Source organism: Engraulis encrasicolus, chromosome 1 (genome assembly GCF_034702125.1).
Source record: "Engraulis encrasicolus isolate BLACKSEA-1 chromosome 1, IST_EnEncr_1.0, whole genome shotgun sequence".
Lineage (NCBI taxonomy): Eukaryota > Metazoa > Chordata > Actinopteri > Clupeiformes > Engraulidae > Engraulis > Engraulis encrasicolus.
In genome coordinates, this window is record NC_085857.1 from 47,725,341 (window position 1) to 47,740,841 (window position 15,501).

The following is a 15,501-nucleotide window of genomic DNA, read 5'->3' on the forward strand; positions in this document are numbered from 1 at the left end:
GGGTTATATGTGTGTGTGTGTGTGTGTGTGTGTGTGTGTGTGTGTGTGTGTGTGTGTGTGTGTGTGTGTGTGTGTGTGTGTGTGTGTGTGTGTGTGTGTGTGTGTGTGTGTGTGTGTGTGTGTGTGTGTGTGTGTGTGCATATTCTGTGAAATGAACACGTCCCCTTGTGACACAAAATATTTTGTCAGGATCATAGAGTTTGGCAAAATTCTGTGATGGAGTCACGGCTTTCTACATGTTTCCTCAGCACTTTGTCCAATCTATCATTAGAAAAGTGACACACGTTGTAGCAGTGAAATCTCTTTGTCCTGTCAGTTGATAACAAATTGTTACAATAAATTAAAGGACTGTTTGAGGAAGTTTTCGAGAAAAAAAGAAACTGTCTATCATAGAAGAAAGAAATCATACGTGGGCCCAAAATGGAAAGCAATTCCTTGTTTCCCACCTTGGAATTTTCACATGATCTGAGAAATTGACACATACACATGTGTGTATTTCAGTCCGGATACGCACTAATGAAAGTAAAAGAATAAAAAAAAATAAAAAAAATAAGAACACAAGATGAAGTTCTCCAGTTGGCCTCTAGAGGTCACTCTATATATGTGGGTAAGTCTAACTGACAACCAAGAAAAAACACGTTACCATGACATCCTGTGTAGGATTGGATGTCTGGTTTTGATGACAGGAAATACTTCATCAACACTTTGGGGCCTGCATCTTCTGACGTTGTTTGTGATGTTAGCACTGGGTGTCTGGGCAGAAAAACGAGATAAGAAACATGTTAATATGAAAATCATAACCATATCTAAACTCTGTAAGAGGTCTTGTCTTACGTCTAAAACCTGTTTGGCATTTCAATTGCAATCAAAACTGTGTATATATTAACAATAAACAAATATTCATCCAATGTTGATATTTTTTTAAAAAGAAGATGAATATAGTTAAAAAGGAAAAGCAAGACACATATCCAGGGACATGACATGGGCAGCTTTCCATCAACTCCAGGTTCTGGAACTGGCTAACCAGCACAGAGGATGGGACTAGCTGGATCATATTCTACTGCAGAGAGTACACAAGAGTTATGGAGTTGTGGACTTTTATGCTTCAGATGGTGCACCCTTGTGGCCATGGCCGTAGTTACATTTGAGGCTTGCGAGGTCCGGACCTCGCCTATCGTGAGAGGTTTTTTTTTATTATTATTATTCTTTTAACGGCAAATATGACCAACTGAAACACACAAAAACATCTATAAACCTTTGTGAAGCGTCCTTTGCAAACTGTGGTTAACATCCATGTGCTATGTGTTCTAGTTTTGCCTTTGTGTTCTGTTTTTGAGAGTAAACAAGATTGATTAATATCGCAAGTGGTGCGACTCGTGGGAGAGAACGCAACTCAGCCGACATTGCAAGTGTTTGGTCGCGTTCGTGACAGAGCATTGCGCAACGCAAAATTACCATGCTTTCTGGTTGGAAAAATGCATTGAAATGGCAAAGTGTGCGTGTGCAGCCTGCGCAGTAATGTGCCGTCACGAACGCGCCCATTAAGCACGCGCTCGGTGAGATCTCCGCTATCAGAAAGCCCGCGCTTGGTGAGATCTCCGCTAACAGAAAGCCAACCGTTGTATAGCCTACATAAAGCTCATGCGTAACAAGTAGGCTATGGTGTCTTAAAAAGCCATTTGAGTCATTATTTTAAGAAGGCCGGCTGCTGCATCAGCTGCTGCATAAAGGTAAAAGCAGGATATCCGTGAAAGGTAATTGATAGTAAATTGGAATATTTGATAAACACTGACAGAGGAGGTCACCGGAACATCTTCAGGTGTGGATATTTTCCTGTTAATTTGGACAAGTGCCAAGACTATTGACGTTTCCACGTCTTCTTCAGAGTCAATCGCAGTAAAATATCCACACCTGAAGAGACTCCCGTGACTACTGTGTCTGCATAGCCGTGACGCATCAGATGGCTCAGGAGCGCGGAGGATAGGCTACTTTTCTTTCTCGTTGATAGACTTTTGTCTTCTGCGCTTGTGAAGAACTATAACAACTAAATAAAAACAAAACATTTGATGCGACTCTAGGAAGAAAAAAGTTTACTCCAAAATAGGTGGTTTGCACTACAGAGATAGCTATCCCTGTATCTTTGGAGAACAGCTGAAGTGTAATTTCATTGGGAGAAAAATATGAATGGCTGAGCAACTTGCCATCTGAGGGTGTGTGCAACTTCAGGGTCAAGCTTTAGTTTCCTTACAAAGGGCTTTACTGACTGGGAGGATGCTGTTTATAATAAAAGAGGCATGATACCAAAGCATAGCCATTCAAAGGGAATAGGCTGAGTTGGCTGAAAACTACAACATATTTATTATTATACATGTCTACATATTTACTATTTCACATTAGGCCTATACATTCATAGAGGAGGGCCCTATATATAGGCCTGTGTAGCCTATATTTATTTATTTTATGAATTCATTTTTAATTCATATTTTATATTAATAATAAAATTTCGTTGCGCGCTTTGCGCGCGCATCATGGACCTCGCCTGCTTCACATGACTGGCTACGGCCATGCTTGTGGCATTGATGAGGAACTTGAATATTTGCTTTGAATTGTTTTGGGCCATCTCTAAATGAAAGGTAAAACAATGTTCTTTGGTTAAAAATAAAATAACTAAATAAAAAAAACATTAAAAATATATTTGGTGGTGAGTGCTGTATCTTATGTTATTGTTGACACACATTGTCTTTGTATACAATTACTGTAGTTTGGGAGGAGCCTGCAGAGTTATTGGCAGCTGTCATTCCTGCTCCCACCTTCGTGGAGATATTATCCCACTTAACTACCCATTCATGCTCTGTGCGAAGGGCGGCTCTCGAATTGTCCCACCTTCTGCCCAGACTCCTTCATTTCACTTGTAGTCTATACTTAACCACCCCTTTAAACACAGGGAGGTGCTGTCAGATCTCATTCTGCATGACCTACGCCCAGGGTCGTAGCAGCAAATTTTGCCCCCTATGTACAATCAGCTCCAATTGACCCATCCAGTCATATATCTTCATACAGACTGTCTGGGCACCCTATATATATATATGGGCCCTGTTGACACTTTACTCCCCTGAACGACGCCCATGTCTCTGCCCAGAGCATCCTGGGACTGAGGCCACCTATCACATGTCACTTATGCTCACTGTACTGCACCAAGCACTTAAGAGTGAACTAGTGAAATCTACTTAAGCCTTTAATGTTTGAACATGAACCCACAAGTGAGTACACCCCAGGTTAAAATCCTGTAGAGAAGGGGCCCTGTTGACCCAGAACATCTCAAAATGACAAGGGATTAAAAGGGAGGTCATTGGTGTGCGTTTCAACCTTTCTCCAAAAACGTTGCTTTATCTTTCTTTAATGTTGTCCTATGAAAGATATACTTACAAATCTGCACAAATGTGAGGGGTGTACTCACTTATGTGGCATACTGTATCTGCTTTTGTTCGTGCTGATAGGAAATAGTCCAGCAATGCCTCTGAGCTTTATGCTGCAGCGTTATGGAATGGCAATCGGGTTGGAAACATGTTACCATGACAACCACGACCACTAATCTATAAATCTCAAGAGTGTTGGGTCTGAAACCACACAGTTGAGGCGTAGGCCTACTTGTCCTCTTTGAATTGAAGGTTAAAGTAAAAGTAAAAGTACAAATTCTAATAAAACAGTGAATACATCCTAAAACATGCTATGAAAAACTTAATATAAAGGCCTATTATATTACCTACTTCCCATAAAAACGTGAAAATTATTAAGTTTGGTTTTCTATATGATTAAGGAAAGCAATCAGCTCTTGATATTTGTCAAGCTGTGACAGATTTGTCATGCTGTGCAGGCCTAGTAGAAAATGAAGTTGAAAAACCACAAGCAGGCATGAGAGCAAGATTGCGATCTGTGGCTCACTTGAAGACAGGTAGCAACCCATGAAGCAAACTGCACACACGCTAAATAAGGCAAGTCTTACGACAACCGAAAATTTACATGATGCATACAAGGCATATCTTGCTCCTCTTTACTGTTTTCCTGGCAAAAGGTAATGTAGAGACCATATATTCTACAGGATATATTGATTATCAAAGACTTGATAAGATTATCAAAATTATCAAAGATTATTGAAAACTGATCACTGACATAATGTTTTGTTTTTGACATACTGTTTCTGGTGTATCCATGACAGTTCAGTGTTATCTGTCTAGCATGGTGGTCCTGCTGATCAGGCTTTCATCAACACAATTGATTTTAGTTAGATGTTTAAGTTGACACTATGTTAGTAGGGTTGGAAAGGGGGGTCCACGCGCACCCCCCGGCTTTCTTTACGCCACCTGATTTTTTTGTATCTTTAGAGTGTCTACTTCCAGAATCTGCCAGGTGCCAAGCTGAAATAATGTCCCATGGCCTTCATTTTTAACCATTTAATGCACCTGACAGGAACCCAACAGATTGAAGCAATGACGGAGAACAGGTCATAACTTTTGAAGTAAACTACATACAGAGACAAATTAACACATTTTCCCATACAATATTGACCTGAGGAATGAATTTAAGTTGTTGTTTTTGACTTTTGACAACATTTAAACAGCATATTTGCTCAGAAACAGCAATAAAATGACCCAAAATATGTAGACACTCAACTATCTTTTCATTCTTTTGAGATTTGTTGTCTCTTTTTCACCACCTGCTCTTCCTTTATCATTTGCAGTGTAAATGTGAGTATTATATCGCGTATTAAGCTGAAATTATGACCCCCAGTCTCCATTTTTGACCCTTTAATGCGCCTGACTGAAACCCGACAGACTGAAACAATGATACAAAATGGGTCATAACTTTTGAAGTAAACTACATACAGAGACAAATTAACACATTTTCCCATATAATATTGTCCTGAGGAATGCTATTAAGTAGTTGTCTTTGACATTTCAGAACATTTAAACAGCATTTTTGGTCATAATCGGTAATAAAATGGCCTAAAATATATAGACACTCAAGTATCTTTTCCTTCTTTCGAATTGTATTGTCTTTTGTCCACCACCGGCTCATCCTTTATCATTTGCAGTGTACATGTGACTATTATATTGGGTTTAGGCTGAAATAAGGACCCACAGTCTCCATGTTTAACCCTTTAATGCGCCTGACTGGAACATATTGAAACAATGATACAGAATGGGTCATAACTTTTTAATTAAACTATATACAGAGAAAAATTAACACATTTTGATATACAATACTAATCTGAAGAATGAAATTAAGTTGATTTGACATTTGACAACATTTAAACTTATAATAGTTTATAAAAAGACGTAGTGTGGGTTGACTTTTGAAGTAAGCCACAAAGAGAAGAAAAGCTAACCCATTTTCCATACAATACTGAACCAAGAAATGCAATGAAGCACTGGTGAAGGACTGTCATCAACGTTTAAATCGTGTTCCTGGACAAAAATAGCATTAAAATACCCAAAATGTGTAGAAAATAAGCAGTCTTTTTTCATTCTTTCAAGTTTTATTGGGTGCTTCTCATTGCTCATTTAAAGTATACATTTAATTATGTTATTGAGTTTCAGATTGAAACAGTATCTCATTTTCAAAATATATCTTCCACTTAATAACCAACTAGCACCATCATTATTCAGAGGTTCAAGAAACAAAGGAGGCTTCTTTAAGACTTGTTAGCAAAACCTTCAAAAAATGTGAGGTAAAGGCACATCCCAAAAAGCAATTGCCGTGGGTGCAGGACATAAAAGAACACACAAGAAAAAAGGAAAGACTATCCGCACACCACAGAAGCTCCCTTGTCATCATTTAACGTGTGAAAAGGTTACACAACGTCTCGACCTGTAAGGTCTTCGTCAGGTGTCTCACAACAAGGGAGCATCTGTGGTGTGCGTATATTCTTTCCTTTTTCTTATTGCAAAACCTCCACATGTAATTTGTAACATGAAGATGTGTCTTTCACCTTTTTCTGCAGACATAGACTGTTTGGCTTGTTATGCCAAATGTACAGGACAGAGAAACATGCCAGTGTAAAACACACCCATGGCTGACAAACTTTACAAATCTGGTCACTTGGATCAAGATAGTACATTATTCAGGTAGTCATGCACCTACAAAACACTAGTGTGGATGGGTTGCTTGCTGCTGTGATCCTTCAAAATAGAATGACAGTTTAATTTCTATAGATTTTAGGGTTTTTTTAAAAGGCAGTTTTTGTCTAGAAGCGCATTTAAAAGTTGATAAAAGGCCAAAAATTGTTCATTGCATTCCTTGGGTCAGTATTGTATGGGAAAATGGGTTACCTTTTCTCTGTACTGTGGTTTACTTCAACAGTTAACCTCCATTGAAAGAAATAAAGTGAAAGCCCATTGGGAAACTCCAACTCCCATTGTCATTGTGACACAGCACTCCACAGCACACAAGTGAACACTGCACACAATGAAATAGCATTTATGCCTCACCCGTGCAAAGGGGCAGCCCTCAGTGGCGCCCCTGGGGAGCAGTGCGGCGGGACGGGTCCATGCTCAGGGTACCTCAGTCATGGAGGAGGATGGGGGAGAGCACTGGTTGATTACCCCCACCAACCTGGCGGGTCGGGAGTGGAACCGGCAACCTTTGGGATACAAGTCTGACGCTCTAACTGCTTACCCATGACTGCCCAATTTACCCATGACTGCCCAATGAATTGTTCCATTGTTGCAATCTGTTGGTTCCATTCAGGTCCAAGGGTTACAAATGAACCATGTGGGTCATAATTCCAGCTTAATACTCTTAATACACTTTTAAATGTAAATTATGAATGAAGAGCAGGTGTTGAAAAATAAATATACCCCTAAAGGATTAAAAGATAGGCCTACTTGAATGGCCATTTCATTGCCAATTATGACCAAAAATGCAGTTCAAATGTTGTCAAATGTCAAAGACAAGAACTTAATATCATTCATTGGGTCAACATTGTATGGGGAAATGTGTTAATCTCTCTGTATGATGTTTACATTCAAAGTTATGACCCATTCTGTATCATTGTTTCAATCTGCCGGTTTCCAGTCAGGCGCATTAAAAGGTTAAAAATTGAGACTGTGGGTCATTATTTCAGCCCGATATAATAAACCCGATATAATAGTGACATTTACACTGCAAATGATAAAGAAATAGCAGGTGGTGGATAAAAAGACAATAAAACTCAAAAGAATGAATTGATACCTGAGAGTCTACATATTTTAGGCCATTTTATTGCTGATTATGACCAAAAATGCTGTTCAAATGTTGTGAAATGTCAAAGACAACAACTTAACAGCATTCCTCAGGTTAATATTGTGAGGGTAAATGTGTTAATTTGTCTCTGTATGTGGTTTACTTCAAAAGTTATGACCTATTCTGTATCATTGTTTCAGTCTGTCGGGTTTCAGTCAGGCGCATTAAAGGGTCAAAAATGGAGACTGGGGGTCATAATTTCAGCTTAATACGCGATATAATACTCACATTTACACTACAAATGATAAAGGAAGAGCAGGTGGTGAAAAAGAGACAACAAAACTCAAAAGAATGAAAAGATGGTTGAGTGTCTACATATTTTGGGTCATTTTATTGCTGTTTCTGAGCAAATATGCCGTTTAAATGTTGTCAAAAGTCAAAAACAACAACTTAAATTCATCCCTCAGGTCAATATTCTATGAGAAAATGTGTTAATTTGTCTCTGTATGTAGTTTACTTCAAAAGTTATGACCTGTTCTCTGTCATTGCTTCAATCTGTTGAGTTCCTGTCAGGTGCATTAAATGGTTAAAATGAAGGCCATGGGACATTATATCAGCTTGGCACCTGGCAGATTCTGGAAGTAGACACTCTAAAGATACAAAAAAATCAGGTGGCGTAAAAAAAGCCGGGGGCTGCGCGTGGACCCCCCTTTCCAACCCTACTATGTAGTTTGATGTAAATCTTAAAGGAGAACTCCTGTCAATTCCAGTTGTATCGCTCACGCTACCCTTGATTACTTTTTTTTTTGTTCAGCTGTCTGAGATCCTGGCCATTGCATACTGTGTTGTAAGATGTTTAATGATGTGGAATAACTTTTGGGATGATAAATGGAGTATGTTAAGTTCAGTAAGTAACAAACAATACTCCCCACTCGAATGGCCTAGATCAGGGCAGTCAAACATATGGCCTGCGGGCCGCATCCGGCCCGCCAGAGGGTTCAATCCCGCCCGGATTTTTTGCTTTTTCCAAAAAATAACGAAAATGCACAATTACACCACTGGGGGCAACAAAGGAAAGTCGAGACCTGTGTGACATTAACCCAATGATCTAAACTTCCCTCTCTCTTTCTCTTATACAGTATATGTAGTGTAGTTAAGTGCACATCACACTTCTATTATAAATGGTGAATTAGTACCGCATTTGATGAAACTCATATATAGACCTACCAAACCTTGATACTTTTTACAAAATTATTTCAGTTGTATAGGGTCGTCAACCGTCCCTTGAAATATGGAATTTATTAGTACAGGTTCATATTGTTTTACCTGTCCAGGGACTGCAGATGGAAATGAGCTATATAGCTATAATCTGGCACAAGCCATCTTTTTACTTCTGTAATCAATGTGTATTGTGCATGGTCCCTGTTCAACTAAACTAAATAAACTAAACTAAACTTAACTATTGAGCTGAAACGGGAAACGGGACGTTAAAATTATACACAATTTTACAGTGGAAGACCCCCAGACCCCCCGCCTAAATGAACTGTCCCGTATTTTATTCATTGACAGTTGGACAGAGACAACCCTAGTTGTGTAGGACATTGAAATTATGAAAGCAATGAAATTATGCATAGGATTATAAGTATTGCATTGCTTCCTATATATTCAACACACTTTTAAAACATGCTGAAAAGATAAGGCGATAGTACTGAAAACTAATCCTCTGCTTAAAGGGTTTTTTTTTTTTTGCAATGATGTTAATGCGGCCCACTTGAGATCACATGGGTTGTATGCGGCCCCTGGACTAAAATGACTTTGACACCCCTGGCCTAGATCTTTGAAAGGGCAGGATTTGAGTAGGCCTATAAAAAACTACTTACTCTACTCTACTCTATACCCTCCTTTTGAATCTGTCTGCACCTGGGGCTTTGTGAGAGTTAAGATTCTGCATTGTGGCGGTTAGTGTGTGTTCCTGAATATTCATTGGGTCAGAAGTCAGTCAAGTGCAGACGTCATACTCTTTTGAAAGTCAGTAAGGGGAGTAGAGCTGCCTTGCCGGAACTCAAACCCAAGCCTTTTTCTTTTTTTTTTGCAGGTGGCTGCCTGGCAGGGGTTGTAGAAGGGTATACTGGAGAATCCATCATCTTCAAGTGCAAATACGACAAGAGACATGAACATGACACAAAGTATCTCTGCAGAGAGATGCAGAACAATACGTATGTGCATTATCCTTAATAGTCTATACATATCTTCTTCTCTCTATAATACAATTTGAGGCCACACTCCTTAGGATTGTCTATTGTGAGTATAGTGTAATTAGTTACTTTACTTTAGTTACTGCTTTCAATTGTAACTGAATTACTCTACTGAATTAGGCTGTGTAAATGGCCTAATATTTTAATATGTGCGAACTGTACCTCTATGGAATCCCTCATATAGGGCAGGCCTATTGTCATTCTCAAATCTAAAATGCATTTCATGATTGCCCTGTAGTCCTATTTATAACAGTGTCAATACATTTGAATCTAGTCTAACATTACGCCATGAGAATAGAATAGAATAAAATAGAATAGACTTTTATTGTCATTTCAGCATGAAAATTGCCTTTGGTCTCACTGAATAAAAACAGAATGAGTAGTCTGAGGTGGCCATACCAAACAGAAATGTTGTAGGTAAGGATAGGCTTACATATTTCCTCTCCTCGATTTTGCAGCTTAGCTACTCTTTCAGTTTCCTGATTAAAAACGACCTTGGATTGCATGCATCAACATTATTAAGGATTCTACGGAATGCAGAATCCGTTCGTGCTGGAAGACGGTGTGATCAGGCACATTTGAATAGCCTGAAGAACGTGGCCTCAACGCAATAGTGTATCTTGCGCTGTTGTTCTCACGTTATTCCTAATTACTTGATTCGCGCTGGCTGCTGCTACTGCCGGAGCTACCTAAACAGGTTTTTTTGCATTGTATCTAACCAATATGTAATCAGTGAGCACAACAGAGGCCATGGCATTTGCGATGGGTAGCCTACAGCTGTTTCATTCATGCATTTCCGTAATGGTGGACTCGGAATGACTGTAGATTTAACTGCGCCGCGAATCACTTTACCTGGCGTAATTTTAGAAAAAAAATGATGGTGGAACTCCAAGTATTGTAGTATATGTTAAGCACATCACAGCGCAACGGGCTCATGAAAGTCCCAGTGAAAGACCTTGCATGCACGAGGAAGGAACATCAGTCTGCGTGCGCGCGCTCTCACACACCCACACCCGAGAGCTCGAGAAGGGCTGGGGGGAAAAACAGCCCAGACAGAGAGCTTCGCGACTAATATCAGCAAACCTGAAGATGATTTAAAGGCTCAAATAACGAGTAACGACGTTACAGCAGTACAGTAACTGTAATTACGTTACTGAAATTTGAAGAGTAATGCGTTACGTTCCTAAGTTACTGCCAAAAGTAATTAAATTACGTAACAACGTTTCTTAGTAACACGTTACCCCCAACACTGTGTTTAGCCTAGTAGCCTATTGTTTGGTATTACATAGTGTCACCGCAAATCCTCTCAATGTGGGCAGGTTCTCCCCTGTTTCTGTTTTGCCATCAAGTTAACACATTCACTCACAAATACAAGCGCTAATTGCCCTAGACATGTTTAAAGAACATTAAACCAAAAACAACAGTTCACAATGGTGGACTGGATAATTGCTATCAGGATTCTTTTAGACATGGTTTGCATGTCATTGGGGCTTTTCTTGGGATTGGCTTGAAGTTGGCTTCTGTTCAAGATGTACAACATGTGATTGAAACGTTTGGATGTTTGAAACGTGATTCTGATGGCAAATCTCTAAATCTTGTGATTCTGAAGGCAAAACTCTAACGATTCTGCTCACTACTCGTACAGCAGTTACAGCTAAATCAGTACATCATGGGCGTAGATTTGGGTGGGGACGGTCGTGACATGTCACGATCAATATTCAAGGGATATAAAATAGTCCCGACCACTGCCATATTAATTGTAAAAAAAAAAATCAAATAAACTAATCAATGTAGATTTTCGTTCAGTTATTTTTTTATTATTTTGATATACTATGCAGTGGTAGCATTCATTTTAAGAACATTTTAAATTAGCTAGTTAGTGAGCTATGATGACCCATGCCGCTATTGGCTGCAACAGGCGGCCAGGCGGAAGCAGTGGTCCATGCTGGTGGTGCTGAAAAGTGAACGCCTCTGTCTCGTAATGGAATTAAGCTCACAGCGTATGTGTTTCATTCTGAATTTGACATTTATTATGAACCTCAGAGATAATGTCGCCACCAAAAAAAGAAAAGGACGACTGTCATAAGAAGTTATGCTACCTCAACAGTAAGTTTTAAAGGTTTTTAGCCAACAATTAAGCCCATGCAGATATATGCAAACAAACATGGGAATGAATGAATGAGAAAGTCATGGGAAGATGCTGTAGTCTAATAGCTTAGCTCCAAAATATAAAGGAATCGTTCATTTTGTGATACAAGCATGAAAATTGGTACACATATAGCCAAAGGCATTCCAAAAAGAACTGGATATGGAGCCATCGTGAATTTTCAACATGGTGGCCATGGCAGCCATTTTTCAAAATGGCCGCCAGCAACAACAGTTTTCTTGGATATAATATATTTTAGACATATTTACCATTCATACCACTTGGTAAATATGATATGGATAATAGAAAAGTTGTCATGAATATTCAAGATGGCCGCCATTTTCAAGATGGCAGCCGTCACTTGTATGATTTATCTGATATAGGTGATATTGGTGTCAAATCAGTCATTTTTCAAGATGCAGAATTCAAATTTGTAACTTTGGAATTAACCAGAAGCTTCCTTTTATCTCATTCTATACTTAATATACAGTATAATATCACTTTTTCTTTCAAGATGGCAGCCCATGTCAGATAATCATACAATAGTGGAGTCTGTTAAGGGTTTTACCGTTACGGAAGTTAGAAAAGCACTTTGCATGGTGTTTCTTTAGGGTACATGCTGTAATTCTAGCCTAAGAGCCCTCAGAGTTTTTTTTCTACTATGTCATATATAATATGTCATGTTGTGTAATGCATTACATTGTTATTAAATGACATTATACTTAGCTGACAATGTTAATATACTGTAGTCCGGAATTCAGCAGAGGTGAAAGGGCAGTGGTAGCCTGCTTGACCAGATTGATGAAACTACAAAAATGTACATAATGGTGTGCATTGGCACTGCCCTCAAGATTCGATTTGATTACGATTCGGGAGGTTTCGATTCGATTTGATTCAATTCTACAATGCATTGCAATGCATTACATTTCTACTGAAATCAAAGCAAATGTTTCATCAGTCATGATGAGGCAATACAAGTAGTCAGATACTGACCAACATTTTACTGGCTGTTTTCTGAATATGAATTCAAATGAGCATTTCCCACACTAAAACTATGGTGAGAATAGACGACTGCTACTAATGCTTGCTGGGCAGCATCTGAATGGAGAGGTGTCAGTGCAAGATGATGTCCAAGGTAGCAGGTTCTCCATCCTTTAATTTCCCGGACAGATATTTTCTATTTGTATGAGAGAGGGTAAAGGACAGGACTTCTCCATATTTATGAAGAACCCATAAGATCACCTAATTCTACATTCTCACAAGTAGCATTGTGCATACTGAGTGCATTTCAGCCATCTTTAGAATGACATTACAGATTACTCAATATACATGTATGTCTTCAGTTCAAATTAAATGGAAATGTTTTTTAAGTAGGTGTTGAGTAAGTAGGCAGAGGTAAATTGTTTTTTCCTGAATTTGCAAACAAGTCCTCACCAAGTAATTGTGAAACAAGTTGCATTACAGTTAGCTCAGTAATCATTGAGTACTTCAATTGGTACAAAACTGACAGCTGATGGACAACATGTACCGTAGGTCTTTGCCACCCTTACCCATAGGAGAAATATCTATATAATACAGCAATTCTCATATGGTATATACTATAAAAGTACATCATTACCGGCACTCATTTTCTTGATATGCAAGGCACACAAATACTCTGGGAGGAAGGATAGTCTACCATAACACCCACCCCCCAAACAAAATGCCACATGACTTTTTTTAACCTTCACGATTTAGAGTGGTAACAGTAACATAACTCATTCCCACTACGCTTTTTTGCTTTATATTGTACATGACCTCAGAATGCTCTACATGTTTCAGTTCTATAGTTGTACAGTACAGTACAGTACAGTACAGTACAGTACAGTACAGTACAGTACAGTACCATTCAGTACGGTGCAGTACAGTACTATTCCGTACGGTGCAGTACAGTATAATACAGTACAGTAGCATACAGTATAGTACATTACAGTACAGTATTTCACATTACAGTACAGTAGAGTATAGTACAGTACAGTAGCATACAGTATAGTGCAGTAGAGTACAGTACAGTACAGTATTTCACATTACAGTACAGTACAGTACAGTACAGTACAGTACAGTAGAGTGTAGTACAGTACAGTACAGTAGCATACAGTATAGTGCAGTACAGTACAGTATTTCACATTACAGTACAGTATAGTACAGTACAGTACAGTACAGTATTTCACATTACAGTATAGTACAGTACAGTAACCTACAGTGCAGTACTGGGTCCTAAGGAAGCAATGTTCTAAATGTTACGCTTTTGTCAGCTCCGTAACGGTAATGGCCTTTTTCTTGAAAATGGCAGCCATTTTGAATATTCATGACAACTTTTAAATTATCCATAAGACATTTACCAAGTAGTATGAATGGTAAATGTGTCTAAAATCTCATATTATATCCATTACTCATAAGAAAACTGTTGTTGCTGGTGGTCATTTTGAAAAATGGCTGCTATGGCCACCATGTTGAAAATTCACGATGGCTCCATATCCAGTTCTTTTTAGAATGCCTTTGGCTACATGTGTAACAATTTTCCATGCTTGTATCACAAACTGAACGATTGTTTTGGTTAGCCGCTGCACTACTGGAGATGCTCCCGTCTGAATTAGTTGCTGTAGCCTGGTGGCTATCCACACCCTTCACACAATGTATGCCATAATTGCAAAACATTCCGACTGTCAAACTACTCGATAGCTAAATACGATTTATGCTTGCTCATGTCAGTTGCCGCGTGCCGCGTGTGCCGCATGTTGTAAAAAGTTTGGCAAAAGGAATTCATTTCAAGTTGTGATTCCTCTGACATTCTGTGAATAAAAGTTAGGTTTTAGATTTTTTTCTGGCTTAAAAGGGTTGTTTATTCTCCCAGGACAAAGGGGCTTGGTCTTGATGAAGCTTGACTGCTTTTGCAGAAAGGAGCACAAAAGTAGCCTAGTCTATGTCTTTAAAGTAGCTGCTGCCCTTTTAAAGTCAGTGACAGATATTCTCTCTCTCTCTCTCTCTCTCGTTATGTTGTCCTGGCCCATTAGAAATGCTTAGTCGTTGAAGCAATTTTGTTTAAATAAATGTTCGATAGTTCTGTGTTTAACATGTACCACTTACTGTATAGCACTGTTCATTTTGGGGAAAGGATATGAGCCTAGATTAATTTCATAATACCAGTCAGATTAATCTAGGTAAAGAATATATGTAATTTTTTACATGGGGGGGTGGGGTGGGGTGGGGTGGGGGGGGGGGGGGGGGGGGGGGGGTTTTTTGGTTGAAGTTGTCCCTACCAAAGCTCAAGCGAAACCTACGCTCTTGCAGTACGTCCACGTCACGTGTCCGTTATCAGTCAGAAACGGTTACAATGCATGAAAACAAATCATGCCTTGCACACAGGAACGCGGTTTAGGCGCGGCGCATGTCTGTCCCAATCGGACATGTCCGCGTTGCTCCTTGAAAATAGAACTTGAGTCTATTTTCCTGCGCGGACGTCCGCGTTCAATGCGCGGCTCCCATTGAAAATGAATGGCTGCTGCCCGCGGATAGAACGTGGACGTTGACTGTGCAGTGTGAAAGGCAGCCCGCGAACCTCTCAGACTCGCACTGCTCACGGAGACGTTAAGGAAACGTGCCGTCTGTGTGTGTATGTACCGTCAGCATGAGTCGGTCAGCGTCAACTCAAGGCACGGCGTCGGTTGGGGCGTTGGCCCGGTTCAGCTCGGGTGCGCAGCGCCGGTCGGCGTCAACTCAAGGCACGGCGTCGGCCCGGTTCAGCTCGGGTGCACAGTGTAGGTAGGCGTCAACTCAAGGCACGGCGTCTGTTGGGGCGTCGGCCCGGTTCAGCTCGGGTGCTCAGCATCACTGCCATAC